Source organism: Loxodonta africana, chromosome 21 (assembly GCF_030014295.1).
Source record: "Loxodonta africana isolate mLoxAfr1 chromosome 21, mLoxAfr1.hap2, whole genome shotgun sequence".
NCBI lineage: Eukaryota > Metazoa > Chordata > Mammalia > Proboscidea > Elephantidae > Loxodonta > Loxodonta africana.
Genome location: NC_087362.1, coordinates 36,626,276 through 36,653,668, shown reverse-complemented (window position 1 = coordinate 36,653,668; position 27,393 = coordinate 36,626,276). Strand labels below are relative to the sequence as shown.

The 27,393-nt window shown below is 47.8% G+C and overlaps 1 protein-coding gene across 2 annotated transcripts in view; it reads left to right on the top strand.

The window, feature by feature from the left end:
* CMIP (c-Maf inducing protein) overlaps positions 1-27,393 on the top strand; it is a 252,185-nt gene that overhangs the window by 48,380 nt on the left and 176,412 nt on the right. The gene's annotated exons all lie outside the window — the stretch shown is intronic.

Genomic DNA, 27,393 nt, shown 5'->3' with positions numbered 1-27,393 from the left:
GCGGCTGGCCTTCAATCCGTTTCCTGTGAGGAGGGAAGTTGTGATTTCCGACCTCGCTTCCAGGGAGGGATGGGACAGAGACCACTCAGGGTGCGGTCCCCACAAGGGAGGACGGTAAGAGAAGCTGGCTGTGCTGTCTGCCATTGTGTGGCCTTTGCCAAATTCAGGTCTGTGTCCAGAGCTGCCCCCACCGATGCTGACCATGGGGCTGGTCAAAATCACAGTCAGACCTGTTTCTGTGGGGTAGACAGGTATGTCCCATCCTCTGAGATGTCCCAGCCCCGCCGCCCCCCTTCTATGGGAGGAATGACCGAGATTCCAATGCTGTTGGCTACTGTCCTTTGGGTTTGGGGCCTTGAGATGCGGCCCCATCAGGAGTCCTTGGGTGCTGTCACCTCCTACTGGAAGCCTGCCTCCTGTGGGATTGGTTAGCCCCTTGAGTACTCTGCTGTTGGCAGTGTTTCCTTTCCTCCTCATTCTCCCAACAAGACAGGAAGCTGTAAGTCCTCAGTCTCCCCACCTCTAAAATGTGCATGTTTGCAAGACAATTGCCAGGCTTCCCTGTCTCTGAAGCCTGCTGGAGCAGAAACAGGAGTGATGAAGTAGGAGGAACAAAGAAATCAGGGTCCTGTTCTGGGGCACAGAGGGGCAGGGGAGCCAGTGACCAAGGGTGGGGACCTCAAAGACAATATAAATCTGGCGTAGTAAGCTCAGCTGTGTCTTAGTTTTCTCATCTGTGAAATAGGAATACTAATGGGCACTACCTCAAAAGGTTGATGTGAGCAGTGAATGAGTTAATATATGTAAATATATGAACAGGGCCTGGCCCATAATAAGTGCAGGGGTTAGTATTAGCAGTTATCGCATTTAAAAAACAGGAAAAACCCTCCGCCTTATGGAGCCTACTAGTGGGTGCAGATGGACAGTCAACAAGCAAACAGAAGTCCAGAGTGTGAGGGGTGGTGATGAGTCCATAGAGGAGAATTCTGCAGCAAAGCAGGACAGGTGGCTTTTGTGGGAATGGGTGTGGGAATTTTAAATTGGGTGGACTGTTGCACACATACTTTCAGTGCTTTGGGGATCATAGCTGTCCTCCCAAGCTCCTCCATGAAGAGAAGGTTCGTGAAGGCATGCTGTCCAGGCTAAGTTGGGGTCAACCCTGCAGAGCCACTAGACCGTAGTTGGGGAGCTCCCGGGTCCTGGAGGCTGCAGCTTGAAAACCAATTCTCATTTCTTGGGCCTCTTCCCAGTTACCAATCTCAACATCTAAGAAGAACATTCCGCCAAACAGAATGGAAAAAAGCATGGGGAAAGTTCAAGAGGGGGAAACCAGTGCCAATTTGCGGACAGTGCTGGGACACCTGCACGCAGCCTGGCCTATGGGCCCTGTCCTCCCTTTGTCGGCAGCTGGTGCATTGAGTGATTGGTCAAGGCAATGTGTTGGGTGCGGAAATGCCCTGGCATTGCCCCTTGAGGATGTCAGACTCCTGGGAAGGGCTCAGTGCAGAGAGAGGCAGGACCCTGGGCCTCTCAGAGCCAGAGATGGGGCAGCCTGGCAGAGCCTGTGGGATTGTGTGGTTTGGGGCTCTATCTGCCCTGGGCCCTCTGGCTGCCATCTATAGGAATGGCCACCATTTGTGAAGGAGGCTCTGCTCCATGTCCCACGAGATGTGTTTGTCTGCGTTGTGCCGTTCCGCTCCATAGTAACCCTCGCTAGATGATCAGCCCCACCCCTGAGGAAGAGCTTATGACTCACCCAGTGTGGCAGAGTTGAGGCTTGGGGCTACTAAGCATGGCAAGTTGGGGTCTCAAGGAACCATTTCAAAAGAGCCCCTGAACAGCACCGGTGGCTTCTGGAAGGGTCTCCAGGGGCCAAGGGGACTTTCTCTCATTGTTTCATTGGCTTGAACCATACAGGGCCTTACGACACAGCCTGCCTTGAGAGGCTACAGCCATAATTCCTCCTGTCGGTGACACCTCAGCCTTGTAGGCCAGCTCTCCAGGGGATGTCTGGCCTTTGCAGCTGAGTTCTTGTCCATCTGAAACCCCACGGGCCTGGGGTGGAACATGAAGGCCAGTTTTCCGGATTCACACCAAAGGCCTGAGTGGTCCTGCTGTGCAGCCCCCACCTGTGCTGCGACTTGCTATGGGGCGGTGCTGGTGAGGCCACAGGCAGCTCTGCTGGCCTGGTAGCCTCCACGCACATCAGGCGCCTCCCCAGCCCTGCTGCTGCCGCCTCAGACTCAGAGAAGACTCCTTCTGCCTGCCCAGTGTGGAGGCCTGGGATTCCTGCCTCTCAGATTGGCACCTGCTCACACGGGGCCCCCCACAAGACTGGCAGCATCTACACACTCTAGTTCTCCCCGTTTTACCTCCTTGCTGGGCACTGAGTTTCAGTTTCCTTTTCCTTGTTCTTGCTTGTCTGTTGATTCATTTTGTTTATGCATTCCTTCGTTCACTCACTCTCAGTATAGCTAGTGCCTGAGAGACAGACCAGAGTCAGACAGAGGGGCTTGGGATCCACTGCTCCCGCCGTGGGTCTGTGGACAAATGCGTGGCCTTCTCAGAGCCTCAATTTCCTTGTCTGAAACATAGGATACTCCTGCCAGGGCCATGGGGAGGGTTAGGAAATTGTTTACGTGGAGCCCTGGCATAGAATGGCGTGGTGATGGTTGTTGTGACATGGTGTATGTGTGTCCCTCCCTCCTTGTGCGCCAGCTCGCTCCTTTACTTCCTTCTTATAAAACCTCCTTAGCACCTGCTCGATGCCAGGGGCTGGGCACAGGGTGAGTCAGCGACTACTTTCCTTGGCCTTCCTGTTCTGGGGTTCTCATCCCCCACCTTTCCCCACTTAAAGTTTACCCCGAGGCGCCTCAGCAGTTCGCGGGAGGCCGCCCTGGGCATCTGAGTGTCTGTGCATCTGGCCTGGCCCCCAGGCTACTCCGAACCCCCTCCCCACCAGGGGCCTCAGTCCCATGCGTGCATGACCTCTCCAAGGGGTTCTTCATTACTTACCATCACGTCCCTTTGTGCGCCTCCCTGCTCCCTCCTCTCTGGTTTACTTCCTCTCTGTTGAGTGGAGGGGTGCAGGGAGGGAGGGGCTCACACTTGTGCATGCTCCCAGAACATAAGCCACACATGGGTTCACACATTTGTGCCCCCTAGCTCATGAGCAAACATGGGTCTTGGGCGCTTCCATGCACTTTCTCCCCCATACATTGTGGATACACGTGTGAGTACCTCACCATTGCATACCCACGTGCACCCAGCCCACGTTTACTGCACCTGTGTGTGTGCATGCCGCACTGTGCTTACCTCCGCATAGGTCCAGGGGCCTGTGTGCCCAACTGTGTGATGATCCACCTACACTCATGTGTTTGTATTAACACATGTATGTAGCACGTACTAGGGCCTGTTCTGAGTGCTTCTCAAGTACGACTTAATTTAATCCTCTAGTCAACACTGTCAGGTAGTTATTATAGATCCATTTTACTGATGAGGAAACTGAGGTATGGAGAAGTTAGGTCACTTACTCAAGGTCACATGTTAGTACAGGGTGGGGCCAAGATTCAGTCCCGGGTAGTCTAGGGTCTTGACTCAGAACTGCTGCTGTTTCCCCATGAACATGTATGTGTACCCATTCACCCACACTTTGTGCACATATGTGTGGACACAGCCAAATACTCTTCACAGTGTGCCTCCAACACCACGGAGCACTTGTTCACACGAGCACAGAAGGATACAGCACATGCACTTGAGAGCATGCTTGTCTGCACACATGCACACGCGCACATGCACACATGCATACACAAGCCTTGCCCTAATCTCCAGCTCCCTTTCAGAGAGCCTCTTCTAGATTGTTCTCTGTTTCTTTACACTCACCCAGCTGGAAAAGGAAGTAATTCCTCAGGTTTGGACTCGCCCCCTGGCCTTCCCTAGGTGGCCAAGGGCTCAACTTCTCTGTAACTTGTGACCTCAGAGTGTGGCAGCCCTGCCCAAGCTCTCTCTTCGCCTTCGAGTGGCTGCCCTGGAGCCCCTCTGCTCTTTCCTCTGCCAGGGCTCTCACTTGTCCTTCTCCCTACCCATCATCTTGGTAGCACAGGACCCTGGCCCCTCCCCAGCCCCTAGGAATCTGGAGACATCAGTGCTGGACAGGCCAGGGACATGGCCATGTCCCAGGGAGCAGAAGCTACTGTCCAGAGGTGTCCCATGAGTTGGTGGCAGGAAGCTCATGTTTCCTCCTTGTAGTCCTTTCATTTCCTGGCACCTGTCCATGTCACTCAGCTCCCGGCAGAGCCCTCTGAAGCACCTCATGCCTGCCGCTCCCAGCCTGCTCACTGCCTGCAGTTGTTCCTCCTTGCTTTCAGATTCAAGCCTGGACTTGTCAGCCTGGAATGAGAATCTCTCCTATTTTAGCCCCTTTGGGAGCATCCAGACTTCTCTGCCACATCCCTAGCGCTCTTCTGCCCTTTTCTAGCTTGGCTCCCTGGCACAGTATCTGCTTTACCAGTCTGTGTGCCTTGCTTATGGAGTTTAGGTAGTGCAAATGGTTAAGCACTCAGCTACTAACTGAAAGGTTGGCAGTTCGAACCCACCCAGAGGCACCTCAGAAGAAAAGTCTGGTGACCTACTTCTGTAAAATCAGCCATTGAAAGTGCTATGGAGCACAGTTCTACTCTAACACACGTGGGGTCATCATGAGTCAGAATCCACCTGTCGGCAGCTGGTTTGGTTTTGGGTTTGGTGCCTTGCTTTGGTTGTTCCCCTCTTGAGGTGTCCCCTCCTTCTTCCCCCTTACCCAGAGCCTACTCAGCCTCCAGGCAGGAATGGGTCCCTCCCTTGGTATCAAGCCATTTTCAACCATTCCTTCCTCTCCCTAGATGTTATATGAGCTCCAACCCCTGACCTCTTTTAGAACTGATGATCAGTACCATTTGAGTACTATTGGATATGGGGCCTTGGACTGAGATTTAGTTTGGATGAATTTTGATTGTTCATTGAGATGCCCACCTGCCCACGCTCCCTTGCTCTCTCCCTCCCTTCCTTCCATATGCCAAGGCCTGAACAGCCACCTCTTGAGGTCCCACAAGTTGAATGAACAAAAGAAGAAAAACTCAAGGGGATGAGAAATGATTTGATGGTTCAGGTACCCTCTGCCAGTTGGTTAAAAAGTTTTTATGAGCAAATCTAGTGGTTATCCTTTGGAAAATAAGCAAATGGCAAACCACTTCCTGCTGCTTCCAGGAGCTGCTCGAGTGCCTGAGCTTTCTAAGACCTACCAGGAATCTGAAGCTTCAAGCAAGCTTCCTGTGTTTTCCTGGAGAACTCGGCAATTTGTGTTGGTGAAATTCCACTGGGCCCGATGGGGTTGGAGATTGCATTTCAGTCTTGCGAAGGAATTTCTGAGATCGAGTAATTTGGCAAGAAAGGAAAAAGGGGAACTTTGTGTTGTGACGCACAGGCAACAAATGCTCTTCCTAGTTCAGGGCTAGGTTTTGCATCTGTCTAGCCGCCTCCAGGGGCCCGGATCCCTCTCCTCTGATCAGCCACCTCTTTGGGTCCAGGGTGGGGCCTGGTGATGCCCTGTGCCACGTGTGCATTCGTGGGCCCCTTACCTGACCTGCACCCTAAGTTCCCAGATGCGGAGAGAATATGCTGTAGCTTGTAGCTGTCTGCCATTCAAAGGGGTGGGAGGTGGGATTGTAGGGTGGTTAAGGCCAAGGCTGGGAGTCTTAGGTTTGGTTCCAGTTCTGTCACCAGCTAGCAAGTAACTTAAGTCCCCTGTGCCTCAATCTCCTTATTTGTAAAATAATGATGATTCTACTTCTCCATCCTGGGCACAGTGGGAGGATTTTATTCAGTAAGCACACATAATAGCACCTACCATGCATGCGTAGGGTCTGTTGTAGGGCTTTATATATGTTAACGTGTGTAATTCTCACAATAGCTGCCGCTTCCTAGACCCATTGCCTGGATGTGGAAGCCGAGGCCCAGAGAGGTTAAGTCACTTGCCCAGCTGGTTGGTGGCAGAGCTGGGCTTCAGCTCAGACCATCAGACTGCATTGCCCCTCCAAGTCAGATTAGATGAGACACTGTGCAAAAGTAGGGTGACTGCTTGTCCTTTCTTGCCTGGGATAGTCCCATTTTCCACTCTGGTGGTGGTGGTTGTTAGTTGCTGTTGAGTTGACTCAGGTTTCTACTTGTAGTTCTGGTGTAATTACTGTGTCCATTTCATTCTCAAAAGTGTCCCTCCCAGCTTGGGGGATAGATTGCGTGGTCAGCTTTACCTATGGGGCACATGGAACAGTCCCGGTGACAGAGTGGGAACTGCACCCATGTGTGGGATGGAGGTGGTGGCGACATGATCACAGGACCTAGCCCACCTGACCAGGGTGTGCCTTGGTCACCAGCAGAATGGAGATGTGTCTTCATTTGTCAGCTCACTCAGTGACCATTCCTGGGCATTGCTCTCATGCAGGCATTTGGATGACATGCTGGGGCAGGGGAATGAGGGGGTGGCAGAGATAGAAGACACAACCAGCAGCTCTGGGAAATATAGTCACATCCAAGACCCGCCCTTCTGAGAAATGCAGAGTATTACTGTTATGATCATATTGCCTTTGCTTTGTTTGGCAAATTGTAATGATATGGCCGTTAACCAAGTATATTCAGATGACCTATTGTTTGAAATTAAAGAAGCAGGAGCAAGTAAGAAGAAGGCTTCTGGTTATATGACCGGAACTTAGAACCTTCCATTCTTGAACAGACCGGGGGCAGGGCCAGCCCCCAGGCTGTGGGGAGCTATCACTGGCCTGAGCAGCTGGGTGACTGGTTCATCTTTGGTGCATCCACCTGGCCATTGTCACTCTGTCCATATATATGTTTGCAGGATGTTGTGGGGTGTGGCTGCTGTGGCCTCCCAGTTGATGTTTTATTACAGACTTGCCCTACTTCTGTATATACTGAATAGGGAGGCAGAAGCATAGCCTCTGGAGGAGGGTATCCAACTTGTCCCAGTTTGCTGGGACTGTCCACGTTTAAAACTGAAAGTCCTGTGTCTCAGTAAACCCCTCAGTCCCAGGCAAGCCAGTTGGTTGGTTACCCTGGAGGGGAGACAGACCTGGGTCATGACATGACTGCAGGGCTGCTCCTTAGCGTCACTGAGCCCCGATTTCCTCTCCTACAAAATAGGCTTAATAGTACCTCTCTCACTGGGCCATTGTGAAGCATTAATAATTTATGAGTCTAGCACAGTGGCGCCTTGCAAATGGCTGTGAGCATTGGTTTCATAATGGTTATAAATGATCTGAAGATTTTCCTCATGGTGCTGAGGCAGTAGATGTTATCCCCTGGTCTCAGTGGCCCACTAGGCCATCTGCCAAGTCTCAGAGAATTCTGCCCCCTTTAGACGTCACCTTCGTCATGTTATCTCAGAGTTGATGCCTGCTAGTGAATCTCGAATCTCAACCTTTTTCTTTGAGGTTGCCTGAAGCCATCCGTTTCACATCCTGGAGCTAGTTCAGGGCCTGTCTATGACACAGATGTTGTCACTTGGGAATAGGACAGGATGTGGACAAATAGCTGACATTTATTGAGTGCCACCTGTCTTTACACCTGGCGCTGTGTTCTGCATGCTTTCCCTTTAAGTCCTCATGAAAATCCTCATTCTACAATTGGGAATCGAGGCTTGGAAAAGTTAGAAAATGGCAGAACTGGGGCTCAGACCCACATTTGCCTCCCTCTATGGACTGTGGAGTCATTCCGTAGGCTGTGCAGCTGATTTGTGGACCTGTGCAGACCTGCAAACTGCTTGTTACAGCCTGGGAGGAGATATGTTCAGAAAGCAAGAGTAGGGGTATAGATGCTTTTCTAGCAATTTAGTTGTCCTGATATTTTTATCATATTTTTCAAAAGTGTTGGTCAGCAATGGTTTGGAAATGAAAAAAAAAAAAAAAGAAAAACTGGTCTCTCAGCACAGATAGTTTGAGAAGTGCTGCTATAGAGTGTGCTCTCCAACCCCTTGTATCAGGCGGTTAGCTAAGCCCGGTTATGGTACAGTAACAAACAGCCCTTTGTTCTCCGTCCATCAGTAGCTTTACACAACTGGGGCTTATTCGTCCTTTAAGCTAAATGTCCAGGGTGCATCAGAAGGGGTCCTGGCACATGGTAACCACTCAGGGACCCTGGCTGATGGAGGTCCCACCTTAATGTGTGCTTCCACGTTTGTGGAGGCAGGGCACAGGAAATGGCAGTTTGCACGTGGGCCTAAAAGTGGCACATGTCATAACTCACATTTCGTTCGTCAAAGCAAGTCACATGATCACACTATAATTTCAGGGGGTGGAATTCCGCCATGTGCTCAGGAAAAGGAGGAGACTGTGGCAGTTCGGGAACAGCCCTAATGACAATTCCACTCCTGCCCTTTCTTGTTTCCTTACATGCCTGGTCCTCTGGGCCAGGACTGGCTCGTCCATAGCCTGTAGAGTGGCTAGCTGTCTGCTCATCACATTCTAAGTCTCGAAGGCAGCAGAGTCTGTGACACCTGAGTATCGGGTGGCTCCTGCCAGGCTGGGGGGGCATGGTCCCTGTTGGAGGATAGTTTTAATGTTTTCTTGGTTTGGGAACTGAAAGTCTTATTGTCTCCCTCCGTCAGGTTGTATGAAGGAAGAAATTGTGAGCAGTTTCAGGAAACTGCCCTGAAACTTTGGCCAAGGTGACTCCCCTCCCGAGGCCTTGGATCTTGGTGAAATAGGGGCTGCCTTAAATCAGGAATAATAAGAGCTATGTCTATTGAGCACTTACTGTGTGCTGGGCACTGTGCTGAGCATTTCACACATGTTATCTCAGTTCCTCCTCCTACAAGTAAAACAAGTGGGACTGTTTTTAGTTTCATTTTATGGGTGAGGAAACTGAGGCTCAGAGAGGTTAAGGAATTTGCTTTAGGTTACATAGCAAAAAACTGGCTGAGCTGGGATTGAATCCAGGCCTGTGCGATTCGGAGCTTGCACACTGGACTGTTTTGATGGCACTTACTTAGCTGGAGCCTGAAAAGACAGAAATGGGGAAGAAGGAGTCCAGGACAAATTTTCAACCTTTCAGTCTTTCAAAAAACCCAGTAAAATCTCAGTGTTTGTTCTTGGGAGGTGAATCCTGGCTAAGTTAAGCCATCTCATTACACAGGAAAACCTGAATCCTCCCTTTTATTGCTATTCACTGTCTTTTAAAAACTGTATCTTTCTATTTATGGAAATAGGAGCCCTGGTAGCACAGTGGTTAAAGCACTCGACTGCTAACCGAAAGGTTGGTGGTTCGAACCTACCAGCTGCTCCTTGGGAGAAAGATGTGGCAGTCTACTTCTGTAAAGATTTACAATCTTAGAAACCCTGTGAGAATTTCTACTCTGTCCTGTCGGGTTGATATGAGTCAGAATCTACCTGACGGCAATGGGTTTGAGTTTGGATTATGGAGATAGGAACCCTGTTGGCGCAGTGGTGAAGCACTCAGCTGCTAACTGCAAGATCAGCAATTCAGGCACACCAGTTGCTGTTCAGGAGAAAGATGTGATAGTCAGCTTCTGTAAAGATTTCAGCCTTGGAAATCCTATGGGACAGTTCTACTCTGTCCTGTATGGTCACTATGAGTCGGAATCGACTTGACAGTGAGTTTGGCTTTGGTTTGAAGTTGAAATGGCTCAAAACCTTGTTCTGAGATGTTCTCTAAGGTAAGACCATTTGCCCAGCCCTAGATTTCTGGGAGTCTTGGGTACCCTCCATCTGCAGATGCTAACAGTGAGCCCAACACCACCCTTCTCAAACTGGGGTGTGTGCAGCCTTCAAGGAAGTCAGGAGTTTGAAAACCATCGGCTAAATAGGATGTATCTTCCCCATGGATCCATTTGGCTTGCTGATTCAGAGGGAGAAGGTTAAGTAATTTAACTAGTATATAATTTACATGTGGCTCATCCTCCTTGAATGAACTTTTTACTTGAAGGCTTAAGGGGTTGAAAGGTTAAGTAATTTAGCAGGTGTCTAATTTGAAATATGGTGCCTCTTTCTGGGAGTATCCATTTTAAGAGAAGATTTGGTCGGGGGGGGGACAGATTAAACATTTTAACTTGGGAGTCATTTAAAATATTATTTTACTCTTAAAGCAGGCACAGATATGGAATGGAACGTAAAATTCACAAGGCTTGTTAAGATTAAACAGAAGACTTGAATGAAATTTCCTGATTGTGGAGGCCAATCTTTGATATTTGTGAGTCTTGGAGGAATGAGAGGCCTGGGTTCTTGGGAAGGGTCTGGACATTTGGGCTCAAGAGTAGCTGGAGTTGTAGGTCCGTCCTGTCACTACTGTGGACACCATCCCGCCTTGTGGGGTTGGGGTGTTTGGTGATACTTGCCTTTCCTGGTTTATTTCCCTTTTGGTTTTCCCCAGTTTTTAGTAAAGCCCCTTTGGAAAGTGCCAGCTCATCCTCCCCAGGCTTAGGGAGGAAAGTGTTGTCCGCCTGTGTGAAAGGCGGCTGGGAGGAGTGACACGGGGGCCCACTTCCACAGGCAGAGTGGATGGGGAGCCTCCGCTTAATACTATTTTTCCCTCTTCTATCTAGCTTTTATGTCTTTTATTATTTTCTTCTTTCGCGTTAGCTTAGAACTCTGGTACAATCTTAAATAGAGGTGGTGGTAGTGGCGTGCTTGTCTTGTTCCTGATTTAAAAAACATTTTTTTTTTTTAATAAAGGTGGGATTCATATGAAATAAAATTAATCATTTTAAGGTGAACAATTTGGTGGCATTTAGTACACTTATAGTGTTGTGCAACCATCACCTCTAATTCCAGAACATTCTCAGCACCCCAAAAAGAGATCCCGCAACCATTAAGCAGTCACTCACAACTTACTCTTCTCCCAGACCCTGGCAACCACCAATCTGTGTTCCGTCCCTGAGGACTTACTTGTTCTGGATTTTCGTATAAAAATGTAATCAAGCAGTACGTACATGGCCCTTTGTGTTTGACTTCTTTCACTCAGTGTAATGTTTTCAAGGTTCATCCGTGTTATATAGCATTTGTCAGAGCTTCATTCCTTTTTTATGACTGAATAATATTTCATTGTGTTTGTATCACGATTTGTTTATTCATTCATCTGCTGTAATATTGTTTTTAAATATTAAGTTTATACTTTTATTTTTTGAATAGATAGTATTTTTACATGATGAAGATCCCAAAAGGTACGTAAGAATGAACAGTGAAAAATCTCCCTTCTACCCTGTGTCCTAGCCACCCAGACTCTCTCCCAAGAGGTGACCAGCATTACTCATTTCTGATAATCTCATTTGCAGGGGTATCCAGGTATACATAGACCAATACTTGCATATTTTTATTTGCTTTTTTGGGTTTGTTTAAAGAAATGACAGAATCCTATGCACATTGTCCTCTATTATTTTTCAGTAAACAGTAGTGTGGGAATTGTTCCATATCAGCACAGCTTCCTATTCCCTGTCTTGTCCCTACAGAGTATCCTACTGAATGGATGTACCACAGTTATTTAACCTCTCTTGTACTCATTACTCTGTGGCTGGTTCCAGCCCTTTGCTCTTTCAGATAATGCTGCAGTGATCATTCACGTGCATATATCATTGACACATTTGCCATGAGCGCTCTGGGATAAATGACTAGAACTGGAATAGCTGGGTCCAAGGCTATGTGCCTTGGGAATATTGATGGTGTTTCCAAACTACACTGGGATGGTGGCCACCTTCTGTAGGTTTGAGGGGAGGCTCAATGAGTAAGGCTTCAGGCAGCTCAGGGAGGACTGCGGTAGTATGCAGAATGGCCATACCTTGCCAGAATGGCCGGGCGGGAAAGGGATCCTCATCCTGTCCCGAGACCTTCCATGACATGGTGCCACCCATGCAACACGGGCTGGGAAACAAGCGAGATCAAGGGTCCTGGCCTAGAGTGGCCTCCTTTAGCCTTGCTGGCTGGTGGATGCAGAATCACCAGCATGGTCCCTTTATTCAGACGAGGGGGATTTTGGATATTTGGCATGCAAGGCCCCCTTTTTGCTTAGTGCTAAGTCCCCCGCCCTCTCCCAGGAATTAACTGTTTATTAGAGTTTGTATTCCCTTTTACTTTGCCTCAAGAGTGGCCACTTAAATGATGCAAACAAACAACAAAAAAAAAAAACAAAAAAACAAACCTATTGCTTTCGAGTCAATTCTGACTCATAGCGACCCTATAGGATGGAGTAGAACTGCCCCATAGAATTTTCAAGGAGCACTTGGTGGATTTGAACTGCTGACCTTTTGGTTAGCAGCCATAGCACTTAACCACTATGCCACCAGGGTTTCCTAAATGATGCAAGGTAAATTATTTACTTATTTTTAAAATCAAGATCTCTACTTCAGAGAGGACAACGCCAGCAGGTCCAAAGGAGGCACACCATTTGCTGTCAAGACAACCCTAACGCATGCCAACCCTATGTGTGTCAGAGTAGAACTGTACTCTAGTTTTTTTTTTTTAAGTTTTATTTTGTTGTTGTTGAGAATATACACAGCAGAACACATACCAATTCAACAGTTTCTACATGTACAGTTCAGTGACTGATTACATTCAAGTTGTGCAGCCATTTTCATCATTCTTCTCTCATGTTTTTCCTCCCCCATTAACATAAATTCACTGCCCCCTAAGGTTCCTATCTAATCATTCAAGTTGCTGTTGTTAATCTGATCCTACATAAATAGTTTTTAAAAAAGCATAATGCTTGAGGCAGAAATTCTTTACTCGTTAAGCTGAACTATTGTTTGGTTTTAAGAAGACTACAGGGGATATTTTTGGTTTAAGGTTTAAAGATCATATTTATCCAGCCTCTATGACTCCAGAAAGTCTGGAGTCCATGAGAATTTCAACTTCTGCTCATCAGTTTCCCCCTTTTGATCAGGATTCTCCTTTCGAATCTTTGATCAAAATGTTCAGTAATGGTAGCCCCGCACCACCCAGTTCTTCTGGTCTCATGGCAAAGGAGGCAGTTGTTCATGGAGGCCCACTGGGTTTTCAGTGGCTGATTTTGTGGAAGTATTTTGCCAGGCCTGAGTTCTGAGGCACCCCTCGGTGGACTTGTACTTCCAACCTTTCAGTCAGCAGGTGAGGATGTTAACCTTTGTACCACCCAGGGACTCCTCAAATGAAGAACAGATGCTTACAGTTCTCTTACAGTAATACAGTGGCACCACCTGGCATTTGTGGCATGTTTCCCGGTGATGTGCCCTCGCCATGCACCCTTTGACATAATTCTTACCTTTATCTTAGCTAATGATGGGCTTTCATTAGCTTCATCAGAGAGATGTGTGAGTGGGGTGCAGTGTTGACCAGCTCAGGCAGGGCCACCCCACTAGAGAACCCAGCCTGAGGTACTGCCTTCTGTTCCCTCCCTCTGGCCATCCTGAGCAGGGAGGGTCCGGTTGGCCCCCACACAGAGCTCTGCTCTAGAGTTGGAGTGGGGACGGCTTTCAATCTGAGGGCTCAGACCTTGCAGGGTGGCTCAGAAATGCTGCCTGGACCACCCAAGGGTGGTCTGACTTCAGTGTCTCCTGAGGCCCATCTGCCCTGGCTGCACATCTCCGTGACAGTCTTACCTGGGACCCCCAGACTGCTCTCTTCCTGTCTCCCCTAACCAGGTGGGAGGGGTCAGCCGGCCCCCTGGTGGGCTGGAGAGTAGAAGTAGGACTGAGTGGATGGGATGGTATCATAGATTGAATTATGTCCTTTAAAAAATATGTGTATCCGGTGGGCTAGGCCATGATTCCCGGTATTGTGTGATTTTCCTGTATGTTGTAAATCCTGCCTCTATGATGTTAGTGAGGGAGGATGGGAGGCAGTTGTGTTAGTGAGGCAGAACTCAGTCTACAAGATTGGATTGTGTCTTGAGGCAATCTCTTGAGATATAAAAGAGAGAAGCCAGCAGAGAGACACAGGAACCTCATACCACCAAGAAAGCTATGCCGGGAGCAGAGCTCGTCCTTTGGACCTGAGGTCCCTGTGCAGAGAAGCTCCTAGTCTGGAGGAAGATTGATGAGAAGGCCTTCCCCTGGAGCTAACACCCTGAATTTGGACTTTTAGCTTACTTTACTGTGAGAAAATAAACTTCTCTTTGTTAAAGCCATCTACTTATGGTATTTCTGTTATAGCAGCACTACATAACTTAAGAAAGGAAAACCTGGTGGTGTAGCGGGTAAGTGCTACAGCTTTTAACCAAAATACCGGAAGTTAAATCCACCAGGCACTCCTTGGAAGCTCTGTGGGGCAGTTCTACTCTGTCCATTAGGGTCGCTATGAGTTGGAATCACTTGATAGCAGCAGGTTTGGTTTTGGTTTAGATAACTAAGACAGATGGAGTGGCTCCTTGCCAGGAACTCCAGGTGCCCTTCTCTCTTGCATCCAAGTCTGGCTCCCAAGGAACTGTGGCTGAATCAAATTTGGCTGCCGAAGTGATCCTCATTTTCTGATCGATTTACATACAATTTTAGACGAGGTTGCTTTTCTTGGGTTTCTGATGGGGCATTTGGCAACAGCCCTTTTCGCTCTGGTTTTGAATTCTCTGCTCCCTGCCAGGGCCTTGTCAGGGAGTTAGATGGTGTCGTCATCATCATATCCCACATCCCCTTCCTGCAGTGCTTTCTCTCTCCTGCTGTAACTTACGGTTCTCAGTGTCCTTTCAGGGACCAGAGACATTTGCTGTCCTTAGCTGTCTAACAGCTGCACAGACTAGGTATCAGGGCCTCCAGTTCCCTGGCTGAAGAAGTCAAGCTCAGAGTGAATTGCCCAAATGGGACCAAGATGCTCTTTCTGATGATGAGGATGAAGATCCTGGTGATGACAGTAACACTACCAGCTAACACTGTGACGTGCCTGTGGCTGAGCACTCAGCTTGGATTGTTTGATTAACCCTCCAGCACTCTCGCGAGGAAGCAGTATTGTTATTAGCTCCATTCAACAGATAGTAAACTGAGGTTTCCCGCCTAATGTTAAGCAGCTGTCGACGACCACTGCTCAGATCCATTATTTCATTACAGCTTACGAAGTGGAGATGTTTTAACTCTACCCTTCTTCGTTTATTGCATAAAATTGGTTCAAAACAGAGTTTCCTGTCAGTTACTTGGTTGTCCCAACACGGAATATATATGGAACAGAGAGAAAAATGCCTTGTTCTTTCCATTTATGTCAAGTTTTAGAGTAAACAGCTGATTTTGTAGAATCTTCCGAAGATAACTAATGAAGTGGGAGTTTGGGGGTATCATGAATCCACGGATTTATTTATATTTGCTGAGTTTCAATCGATTGTGTGTGTGTGTTTTTTAATTTGGTTTCAAATATATTTTTCCTTTTTTTATATTGTGTTAACTAAAAGCTAACAAAACATTTGCCATTTCAGCAATCTTATTATTCTTTTTGATATTTAGATTGTCCTATCATTGGCCAGTGGGAGCCTTTCACTTCAACTTAGTTTCCTTGCCTAAAACCCTTTTGTAAAGCTGTGAGCCCTGTCCCCCTTTTGTGAGTTAGAAGATTCCCCTTTTTCTAGATGGAGTTTCCTTTGAGTGTGGTCTGCCTGCATTTATCAGCTTGCCAGACACAGGATGTGGGGTGTCTTGCCAATGGGCTATTCATAGGTGCCACCTTTCTCTCTGGCCTTGTGGCTGTGGCCCCAGCAAGAAGCTGGCCTTGCAGAGCCTGGCTGGCATCGCTGGCCTGGGCCCCACGTGTAGTAGGTGTTCCAGAAATGGCTGTGTGTGAATGAAGGGGCCGAAAGCTGATCCCTTACACCACCTGGCCTGATTGGGTTCCTCTCCACCCTGGGATTCTCCTGGGAGGCCAGCTCGCAAATAGAGCTGGCCTTTGATTTTTTGTGGCCGTGGGACACCTTTCTGGGGTTGAGCATGCATAGAGCTGGGATTAACCTTCAGGGTTGTGCAGAGGGGGCTGACATGGGGCTGCCCTGTCTTCACTTCTGCTTGGCTGCTGTCTGACTTCTGCAGCCCAGGCAGTAGGGGTGAGGGTCAGGTGTGGACCCTTCCCAGAATCTGGGGCTGTGCCTCCCAGTTTCTAGGCTGAACTGTTTTGCAGGGGCCTTTGCAGTATTTGAGTCCGGTCCTGACTTAGTAGCTTGACTCCTTTCCGGTGTGAATTTTTAAAATTCCAGCTCTTGAAACCTCCTGAGTTGGTTTTCACTTCAGTGACTCGCAACCTTTGCACTGTTGTCTTTGCTCAAACAGTATTTGCTCTGCTTCCCTTCATCCTGGCTGGGCTCTCCTGTCTACACTGCCCAACACAGTCATGGGGCTAAAGGATGGGTTGTGTGTTTGGCCCCAAAACGGACCATGGGGTTTCTGTTGTAGTTGCTGCTGTTGGTTTAAAAAAAAAAAAAACCCGCTTCCAGCTTTGTTGATATCCAGAGAATCTTCTTCCCCGAAATAATATGTTTGTTTATGGAGAATGACTTCATGTATTTACTATATAAGAGCCTAGAATCCGGTGACACTGCTGATCTGTTTGAGGAATGGATTTGCGTCTTGGTTATGTTACGAAGAGGGCAGGTGTTCCCAGCCCATGCTGTTGGGGCAGGGGAACAGGGAGGGAAGAGAGCGACCAAGAAAGCTTCCCCTTTGGGGGGCATGTGACCACCTCCAGAGGATTTGAGTGAGGTTCCAGAAATGGCAAGAGGAGGGAGGATGGGGCAGCCCAACTTGACCTTACCAACAAGGCTGACCTCAAGGGGTCAGGAGTATGAATTCTGGCATGAGGCAACTTAGGCTCCACCCCAAGGGGCCACTTATTAGTCTGACCTTGGACACAAGGCCCACGGAGCCTTGATTTCATCATCTGCAAAATGAGGATATGGCGAGATTTAAATGGGACAGTCCATGTAAAGCTGTCAGCCTAGTTCCTGGCACATAATTGGCCCACCATAATAGATAGCTCTGGCATAGTGGTTAGATGAGGGGACTCTAGGAGTGAGTCCTGGCTCCGCTGCTTACAAACTACATGTCCATGAGTTAGTTTCCAAACTTCTCTGTACCTCAGTTTCCTCATCTGTAAAGTGGGGATGATAATAATTCCTACCTCTTAGGGTTGTTGCAAAGATTAAATGACTTGATAGATACAGAATCCTCAGGATAATACCTGGTACGTATATGTGCCGTGTAAGTGCTATTAATACCTGTCAAATAAGTCCACCACAGACCCTGAATGGGGCCTTTTGCTCCAGTAACAGAAGATACAATGGAAAGCTCTTTAGCATGTCATCATTTGAGGACCTACTGTGTGCCATGCCAGGTGTACCTCATTAAATCTCCCCAACAGCCCAGGAGGGAAATTATGTCCTTTCCATTTTCTAGAGCAGGAGGCTGCGGCTTGGAGGATTTTGATGGCCACACAGCCAGCCACTGGCTGAGCTGGGATTAGAGCTTCAGCCTGGGGAGCCCAAAGACTTCAGCCGTTTCCCTGTGCCAGGCTGCCTTCTACAACTAGACCAGAAGCAGGACACTAGAAGAGAAACCTCCTGGGAACCAACCCTTTATTTTATGCAAGGACATGCCTCTCGAACTGACTAGTGTGTACAGACCAGCTGGGCAGATGAGACTGAATCCTCTCATCTGTGCTTGGAGGCCTCAAAGTAGCTCACAGCTTAAAGGTACGCTTGGCCTCCTGGTTCTCATCTTTGAACCTCCAGGTTTCCTCCTGCCTCAAACATGGAAATCCAAGGTCTCTGTTGGGTGGTGCCAGTGTATGTGGGGATGCGACGGAAGAGTACATCTGATCTTGGCTTTGAGGGCCGAGCAGGCGGGCACCACTTGGCTTCTGTTTCGGAGAACACAATATCGATTTACTATTGGGAGTTCAGGGCCAGGATCGAGGATAAGAGGCTGATTTCATCATTCTGAGTGCAGCATCGGCAGCTATTAGGAAATCGCAGGACAGGAGGGGTTCTGAAACCATCACCTGATGTATTTATTCTCCCGGCAAATGTGTATTCTGCACCAGGCACTATTCTAGGCACTGGAGGCTGTTAGCTGTGCATGTCTGGGTTTGTTTGCCCTTGGGTCTGTCCCTCGTCCTTCCTCTGTTCTGCTGTGCATGGAGGGAGGCCAGCCCCTCAGGCCTTGTGTCCCGGGCTCCTGTGTCATTGGGCTTGTCAATGAGAGGCTCCTGTATCACTGGACTTATCCATGAGAGTGCTGGTGAGAGGCTGGAGGGCAAGAGGAAGAGAGAGGCCAGGGTATTTTCCCCCCTCTTTGTCTCCGGATGTCGCTCCAACAGCTGCTACAGCCCTTCCCACTGGGGTCTGTCTTCTGCCTGTTGACCTCAGCCCCTGCCTCCCTCTATCCCTCTGCTCTGTGGGTGGCACAGCTTCCTGCTGTTGCTAATCTGTGGGCTGCCTCATTGTCCCCTGTTTGGCTTCTCACCTCTTCCAACCTCTTTGTAACCATTTCCTTGCATTCAGACACTCAGGTGGCTCTGTCCCCTGCTTAGACCCTGGCTGATGAAGCAGATGGAGAAGACACGATTCCAGCTCTAGAGTGATTTCCAGTCCAGTCACCAGACTTTGGTCTAAGCCACAAATTCTTTTTCTCTTTGCAGTTTTCCATAGATGGAGACTCCCAAACTCTTCTCTTTCTGTTCCTTCCCTGCTAGGGCTTCGGGCATCTCTTGGGTTTTTTCATCTCAGCCAGCTTTCTTATTATTGGTTTCTCTGGGCACTTGTCTGAAATACAAATCGGATCATATCACTTCTCTGTTTCAAGCCTTCCCTGGGTCCCCAGTGTTCTCCCCTGTAAGATCACCATCATACTGAACCTTCCATTCCCAAGTGAGCCATGCTCTTGTTCTCCTCTTGTTATTTACGTGCATGTGCTGTTGTCTAGGCCTGGAGCCCCTCCTCTGGCTCTCCTTCCCAACATTTTCCCACTCTCTTCCTTTCCCTTGGCTGGCTTCACTTTAGGACTCAGCTCAAATGTCACCTCTAGAAGAAGCCGTCCTTGACCTTCCCTGCTTGGGTGCATTTTGGCAATGCCCCAGCCCCTGGTGTGTTCTTGCTGTGATACTGCTCACTCAGGCTGATGGCTCCTCTGCTATCTTCAACCAAATTCTGGGTTCCATGGGAACTGGGACTGGGTCTGGCTTGTTTGCTGCTGTGTCCTGGTGCCGAGCAACGGGTATAAAAGCATCTTAGTGTCTGTCCTGAAGGAAGTTTCTCAGGTATGCAGAGACATCCCTAGAGATGTACAAGTGGAAGCCTCAAAGTTCATCGGTGAAGGAGCAGGTGAATGGATTCGTTCTGCAGAATATTCTGCAGTAGTGAAAAAGAATACAGTCAATCTAAAATGCACTGCCGTGGAAACATGTTCAAGACCCGTTGTAGTCCAAGACTCGCTGTTGCAGCAAAGCATTAAAAAAAAGTGTTTTTTTTTAATATGTGCACAAATGCCTAGAAAAAGAACTCATAGGAAACCCCAAACTGGCAACAGGGATTTTCTCGGGAAGAGAGCAGGATTGAATCCTGCTTTTTACTCTCTATACCTCAGTATTGTTTTAGTTTTTACGACACTGTATTTATGTGTTAGCTGTGTAATTGCAAAATAATGAGCTGTTAAGGGAAAGAAAAAATCCCACATTTAAACCAGCGTGTGCTAGGAATCGCCACTCAAAATACCGGGGGTTGGGGGTTAGAAACATTCCATCCAGACGAAATGCAAAGCAGTGACAATTCTCTTGGGAATATGTCGGAAATGATCCCATCCTTTGGGAATGCCATTTTTGGAGTTAGACATTCTCTGGAGGCTTGGAAGATACAGCCATGGCACAAAGCTGGCAGTGGCTTAAAACTTCTATTTTAAACGTTGACCTCCCGCTGCAACAACGAGAACCTTTCATAGCTCATGGATTTTCTAGGAACATGACCACCAGTGGATTGACAGAATTTCTTCACCGGCAAAGTCAATGAAAGGAGTCACTTTGCTCCCTCCCCCCGCCCGCCCCACTGTGACCCCCATCATGGCTGGTTTTGTGTGTGTGTGTTAGGAGTGGACGAGGAGTCGGGCAATACAGCTATTTGAGGACTTGGCATTCTCTGGAAAGCTTGGGTCAGTGGGTTTAAGTCTATGAGTTACCTCACCCCACATTTCCCATTTGGCTCTGTCTTTGATGAAAAGATAGCTGAGCACAGAAAATTTGTTATAATTTTGAAAAAGTGACCTGCCACCTGCTAGGTGTCAGTTTACCTGGCCCACTGGCTGGCTTCTGGGCTTGTTGACACTGCAGATTTTGGAGGTGGAGAGAGATCTCAGGGTCATGAGTAAAAACGCTGACCTTATGATGGATGGAAACATTAATAATAGCTAATGTTGATTTTTATCTGCTTCTGTAAAGATTACAGCCTTGGAAACCCTTTAGGGTGATTTTACTCACTCCTATAGGGTTGCTGGAAACCCTGGTGGCGTAGTGGTTAACCAAAAGGTTGGCAGTTTGAATCCACCAGGCTTTCCTTGGAAACTCTGTGGAGCAGTTCTACTCTGTCCTATAGGTTTGCTATGAGTCGGAATTGACTTGACAGTATACAACAACAATGTTGATTTTTAATAATCATTATTTTTAATGAACATTCATAGCTACTCCAGAAACATTGCTTGTTTCGTGCTAGGCATTGTGCTAAATACTTTATATGGAACATCATGTTTGTGTCCCACAGAGAGCCTATGAGGTAGGGAAACACCCTGACCTGTCTGGGACAGAATGATAGGACAAGAATGGGAGAGGCTTTCTTCTGAAGTCTTTCAAGGGATCCAGGCTGGGCTGCACCCCTCAAGCTTTGGCATGAGATCTGAAGACCAGCCGTGGACAAGGGAAGTAAGATATACTGAGTACCACCTAGGTACCAGGCATGGTGCTGGGCTTTTGGTCCTCATTATTGTGTTTATTTCTCAGTCCAACCCCATGAAATAGGCATCCTTCCCTGTGCATTAGCCAACTGGGGCTCAAACCAGTTAAGCAAATGTCTGTCTGCTGCCTATGTTCTATGTCTATTTGTATTGATTAAAGCATATCAAATAAGGTCACCATGATTTCCAGTCTAACCACTTAAGCCGGTACTTCTATTTGACAGTAGAACCTGGGCCCTGCAGAGAAAACTCTCATCCCCTAACTGAAATTTCTTAGAGCATTGGAAGTGGCTTCCCACTCAGTCGTACCCTTTCTGGGCTTTCCGCACCACATAGCAGATGGGGAAATAGCATGTGCATGATGGAGAGAAAGGACATTGACTTTGAAACCAGACAGATCTGGGTTCGAATCCTGGGCAATCTGCATCCTGTCTAGATGACCTTTGGAAAATCATTTAACTTCTTGGGCCTCAGTTTCCTCATCTTTAAAGTGGGGTTATTGTGAGGTTCAGATATGAAGATAAACAATATAAAGTTACCAGCATTCAACTGCTTTTTAACTTGCCACTCCTTGTCTGTCAGTCTGTGGTGGCTTGCATGTTGCTATGATGCTGGAAGCTATGCCACCAATATTTCAAATACCAGCACATTCACCCATGGTGGACATGTTTCAGCAGAGCTTCCAGACTAAGACAGACCTGGGGAAAAATCAGCCAGTGAAAACCTTATGAATAAATTTTTTTTTTTTTATGGATAGCAGTATAATATTGCCTGATTAACATTGACTTAAAAAATGGCAATTTCATATGTTTCAACCCAAAATATACATCATGAAAATGCTTTCATAAGGTGCTGGGACATGCTAGACTCTATAAATGCTATTTTCTTCCTCTAAAGCCCTCAGTGTGGAGGGCTCTGACATCCTGGACTGCAGTGAGCAGGAAGTGGGTACTGAAATTACTGCCTTGGGATGGAGGAGGGAGAATTAAAATTGTAATTCCCTGGAAAGACCCTGTTGCACCAAAGGTGGCTGCTCGCCAAAGCAGTCGTCACGCTGGGTTTGTGCCTGCATCTGCAGGGATGCAGCAGTGGGTAGGGACGCAGCTGCTCCTGTGCACCCACGCAGGGGTCGTTTCAGAGTCTCCTGGTGTGACAGGAACAGCTGAGATGGCAGGAGGCCTTGGGAGGCTGCGGTTGGTGGCCTGGGTCTAATATTTGTGTTTCAACTGCCCAGGTGGTAGAGAACAGTGTAGCAAAGTGACTGAGAGCCCAGACTCTGGAGTCCACCTGTCCGAATTTGAATCCCAGGTCTACCTCTTGCTTGCTGTGTACAAGCTACTTAACCTCTCTCCATCTCAGTTTCCTTGTCTATAATAGTTCCCAACTGCTAGACTGTCTGTGCGGCACAAACAGGATACCCCATGTAAAGTATTTAGCACAATGCCTAGTACAAAACAAGATGTCTTTATGGAGTAGCTATGAATATTTATTAAAAATCATGCTTATTAAAAACGAGCATTAGCTGTTATTACCATATTTTTGCAAATAACGCTCCTACAGGCATATAACATGTGGAAATGATGAAATTAAGTAAAACAGTCCTGGCGTAGCATGCCCATGCATATACCGTGCATGTCTCATGACGTTTCCAGGAGTAAACTTCAGCTTCATTCACCCATCCTCCCATTTTACAGTTAAATCATATCATTCTGTTCATTTTCTTTCCTTTTGTTCATTTTATTTAATCTCCTGCTTATGTGTATAAGAATAGTCTGAAAATGTTTCTTTTGTAGTTCTTTGTGCATTCATACTCTTTGGTTTCAGCATGGCCTCCCACTGCTCCATTCACGAGAATGACAATGATACTTTATCAGGAAATTACAAAAGTTAAATTTTGTATATCATTTTTGATCTACCGGTAAATACTTTTGGCTTAAATTTCAAGTAATATAAAATCAATACCTACCTTAAGTGAAGTATCTATGTGATCAGAAATAGAAATTGAAGTCAGCAACATGTAAAAAAAAATTGGTGCAGTGCTCTTACAAAAATAATGCATGGGAGGATTGTGCAGTTGGCAGAACGGCATATAACGCATGCATTATGTGTATAAAGATAGGTAGTAAGTTGGGTCTGACTGATGGACTGCCTCTTTGGAAATGATGCAGTTGACCAGAAATTCTCAAGGCCTGCGAGTGACCTTGGACAAGTCATTTAACCTCTTTGGGCCTGAGTCCTCTGTAAAATGAGGTAGAAAGTGGGAAATTAGACTTATAAGCAGGGTTGTTATAAGGATAAAATCAGGTGCTGTTGCTAGAAGGGCCTAACCTGGGGCCGACCTGCAGCAGGGGCTGAATCAGTATGAGCTTGTGGCTTTAACTGTGGGGAGCACACTCAGTTTCACATCCTGCCCCCTTCAATTCAGCCAAAGCCATGCCTCCAACAAAATCCGCCTGGGGCTCTTATCTGATGGGTTTTGCCCTGGAGATTTTTGCAGCCCAGGAATGCACTTAGAAAGGATTTCATTTTTGCATCCATTGATTCTTGAAGCACAGAAGGAGGACTTTTAAACCAAAAAATTGATGGCTTTGGAAGGCTTTTCTGTGTCTTCTCCAGCTCCCCATGACTGTGGACCATGGGGACCCTTGGCCGCAGCCTGTCTGTCGTGCCCTTACAGCAAGCCTTCCTGAGTGGCCTCTGCATCGTTGCTCACCGAGCGGATGGTACTGTGTGGTTGCCATGGCAGCAGCAGGATGTGGTTCCTATGGTGATGGTCCGCAGCGGCAGGAAGACAGCAGAGGTTTTTGTTTCTGGTGGCTCTGTGCGTGCTGCCCCCCTGACAGCGCATCACAAGCTGCCCCCACGGCTGCTCTCACTGCAACGTGGTGAGCTGCTGAGGTCGCCTGCCTCCTGGAAATGTCACCTATGGCTCTCGGAAGGACTGGGCTGTAAAAGAGGGTTTCTGCTTCTGGAAGGGGAGGGGCTGAATGTCTCCAGGGGCCCCTCAGCTGGAGGGTGCTGGGTTATATTTGCACCCTGAATGCAACAGACAGGGTCTCTGAAAAGCTTCCCAAAAAGCCCCTCTCGCTAGCTCCCTGGAGTGAATTTTTTCCCCATGCAAGGCCTTGTTTATTTGCAGGCAGATATGGGGCGATGAACTAACAAGAGAAACTCCATGGTTTTTGAAACTACTGTCCTACCTTGGACCCAGATATCAAGATGACCATGGTTTGGAGGCGTCAGCTGGGTTTTTAAGGATGTGTACTTCGCTTCATTTGGGGATTGCCTGGGATCTGGGAAAAGAAAAACATACCCTGGATTTTTCTTTTTCCTCTTTGGCATCTGAAATCTCACAGATACAATCTCTCTGTAGAAAAGCAAGTGTGTGTATGAGCTGGTGAAATGTAGTGGACAGAACGTTATTTCTTTTTTATTTAGAAATGAGGTAAGGGACACATAAGTGGGATTTAAGGGACACCATTCCAATTTCATAGCAAATCTGAAATTCAGGAGCTTGGTGTAGGTGGACGTGAGGGCTGCCAGCTGGTTTGAGTTTGGAAACGCCGTAGGTAACTGTACATTTACACTTCTTAAGGCTGCCCCAGACAAAGGCAATGTCAGGTGTCTTGCGGTTAGCTGGAGTCCTGTTGACCCTGTGTGGCAACACTGATTTGCTCATGCTGATCAGAAGCTCTGAGTGGCAATCGATGATGTCATTGGATTTCCTGGAGCATGATTGGTGGGTTGGGCACTGTCATCAGAGCCATCTGCCAGGTGACTGTACCTGGGTTGGGGCTGGGAGAGATGGGGAGACCCTGTAGTGCTGGTCCCTCTACTGAAGCCACTCAGCTGTCCTCCAGGTTGTCCACCACCCTTGGGAGGTGGGCAGGGCAGGGCCGCAGGCAGGTGTGCAGGCCACACAGACCTTTTCTGTTTCTCTTGATGTAGCCAGAGGAGAGGGTCCTCTAGCAGAGCCATGGCGGTGCCTGGACCATGGATTCTTGTTCTGAGGAATGTCCGTTGAGTGGGCCCTGGGAGAGAATGCTAGGGGCTTCGATAGACTCTTCCCTTTTGAATCTTGAGAATTCAAAAAATAAACACACCATTTAGGCTACACAATCAATGAGATTTGTTGTTTGACCACATACAGATGTTAAGATGATTTCCAGGCTAGTTGATAAACAAACAGAAAACAACAAAGACTGTTATCGAAACCTCACATTTCCGCCACAGAGTTGACCATTGTAAGTATCCTGTCCTCTTTGCTTTGCCTTTTTTAAAAAAATTGCCTTTTTAGGTAAGAGAAATAACACATTACTGGAAAAGTGTTATGCTCTTTTTTTCCCCCCAATTGTATTAAGTATATAGGTAACAGAGGTTTTTATGTTTTTTTTACCGTTTCCATAATCTTCACATGTACAGTTCAGTGACATTACTTATGTTCATGTTGTTCAGGCATCACCATTATTAAGACCAACTGTTCCCAAATTTCAGAAAAGCCACACTTACCTTGACATTTACCTCTAGATCACTGCTGTCCTCCAGGTACCTCTTATTGTAAATTTGGTGTGGGTCTTTCCATTACATTCTAGGTACTTTTACACACACATGTGTAACCATAAATAATATGTAGCATTGTTTTTGTGTTTTTAGAATTGCTGTGTAATTTGCTTTTACCCCCCTACATTCTGTACTGATGGTACTTGAGACTGAGCTCTGTCGATTTGTGGAGAGCGGGCTCATTTCTTTTCATTGCTGAGAGTAACTCAGTGTTTGTCATATCCTTCCACCCAGGCAGATGCAGGACACATGGGCCCTGTCGAACAGCTGGGGGGTGTAAAGCTGCGGTCACATGGTCTAGAGGTGGTGGGCTTGGAAAGAGTCCCTGCTTTGGTGGGACTCCGAGGGCAGGGCTTCCCTCACGACACCTCAAGCCTGCTGGTCCCTCTCCAAGCCACTGACTAATCCAGCCTGACGAATCCAAGTACATGAATTACCGGCTCAACAATGCCTGCCTAATTTAGGTCACTGCCAGCATGCCCCTTCCCCTCTCCCCAGAAGGGCACCATGGCCTAGAACGCTGTGCATATGAAGAGTGCTGTGCCCATTTCCCTGACCACTGCACAACTCCTCCTTGGGGAACTGCAAAGCCAGGCTTAGGGGCGAGGGCCATGTGGCTGAATACCCCCGAGTTGTCTCCTGAGCTGAGTCATCGTCAGGAAACCCTGAACTTTCACACAGGGCTGCTTCTCTCCACCAGGGAGTTTGGCTGTAAGGCTGACCTCATCCCCAGTTTTCTCTGAATGTTGCTACCTCTTTAACCCAAAGTGAGCTCCTCCCACGCCTCTGGCAGACACCCACAGCTGCTGGCTTCTGGCTCTGTCCTGTTCCTGAGTCATAGGTCGTTATGCCAGGTGTGTGTGTGAGTGACTATGTATCGGGGTATGTTCACGTATACCTTGGTGTAAATGTATTTTCCTGTCTCTTTTTTGTTGATTTTGTTTCTGATTTGTGACTTAGGAGATCCCCTGTGTTACAGAGTAGAATTGCTCCATAGGGTTTTCTTGGCTGTAATCTTTACAGAAGCAGATCTCCAGGCTTGTTTCTTCCAGAGTGCTCCTGAGTAGGCTCGAACTGCCAAACTTTTGGTTACTAGCAGAGTGCAAATTGTTTGCATCCCCCAGAAACCTTTCTTGTTTAACCTTAACACCCCAGATCCCACCTCTGACAGAGGCTCATTGTACCACACTCTGATCTGCAAGATGTCTAGCTTGTCACAGCACCATTTGGAGACCTGAAAGGCCAGACCCTGTAAATGCCACTCTCCCTCCCTTACCACGGAAGCAGGTTTTGGAGGCGGACAGAAGTTGATTCTCTTTCGGTTACAGCAGGTATTTACCAAGTGCCTCCTCTGTAGCAGGCTCTGGGATAATGTCGCAAGTAAAACAGATGGTGTCTGTCCCAGTGGAGCCTGTATTCCATGAGAGAGATGGACAACCATAAATAAGTCACAGATACATAGAGACTCCTAAGTCGGAGTCCTCTGGCAGCCCAGCTCTGCTGTGTCCTAGCTCAGTGACCTTGGGTAAGTTAACTAGGTCAACTCTATAGCGGTAGACCCATTACTACTTAGCCGGAGAGGCTGTCAGGAAGTCTGGTGAGTGTCTGCAGAGTGCTCATCCCCCTGCCTACCCCTCATCATTGCCCAATACATGTAGCTACAGGTGTGACCACGGGCCTCATTGAGCAGAGGTGGAAATTGAGGTCAGGAGGTGAAGAGCCTTGCTCAGGGTAGTCAGCTCCTGAGTAGTGCAGCACATTTGAACTCAGGTGGCCTGGGCTGGTGGCCTGGGCCTTCTCAGAGCCCCCAGCCATGCTGCCTTCGGCCACAAGGTTAGGCTGTTCTGCTTCCTAACAGTTGCAGGGCTTTCACATGTTCTGCATGGAGCATTTTATCATCAGAA